The sequence below is a fragment of the Chaetura pelagica genome, unplaced genomic scaffold, assembly GCF_000747805.2.
Source record: "Chaetura pelagica isolate M959 unplaced genomic scaffold, ChaPel_1.0 scaffold1341, whole genome shotgun sequence".
NCBI classification, from domain to species: domain Eukaryota; kingdom Metazoa; phylum Chordata; class Aves; order Apodiformes; family Apodidae; genus Chaetura; species Chaetura pelagica.
The window spans coordinates 1-584 of record NW_009952053.1 but is presented as its reverse complement, the minus strand read 5'-3'; positions in this window follow the sequence as shown (position 1 = coordinate 584).

Genomic DNA, 584 nt, shown 5'->3' with positions numbered 1-584 from the left:
AGGCAACAGCCACGGCTGCCTGAGCAAGAACCCCAGGGCAGGCCTAGGGCTGCCCCGGGAAGGACAGGGACGGATAGGCCCCCCCAAAACAAGGCTGGGTGATGGCTCTGCCTGCTCACTGTGTCCAGGTTCAGAAGGGGATATCTGACATCAAATACACGGGGTTTGCTTTCCAAACGCCTTGACTTCATAAAGAGGAAAAAAGACCAAAAAACCGAGGGTGATTTCTGATCACACAATTTACAGCAGTCTCGGTAGATATTATGATCCCACAAATGAAACATGAACACGCAGGCCAGCCCTGAGTTTTATTTCTTTTCCAGCAGCTTTGCCCTGTTCACCTCTAGCAAGGTGAATCCTGCATCTGGTGGGAAACGGGACCCACTCAGATCCACTGAAACTGCAAAAACCAGGAACACGTAGTAATCCCGTGTGCCAAGTGGGGAAATACATTAAACCTTATCCAAACTACAGGGGAGCGGAGACACTGAAAGCAAGCAGGAGAGGCAGTACAGATTCTGAAACAAAAATATTGCAGGAAATCTCTGTTTGCACAGGGCTTGAGCAGCACTGACTGGGCTGAC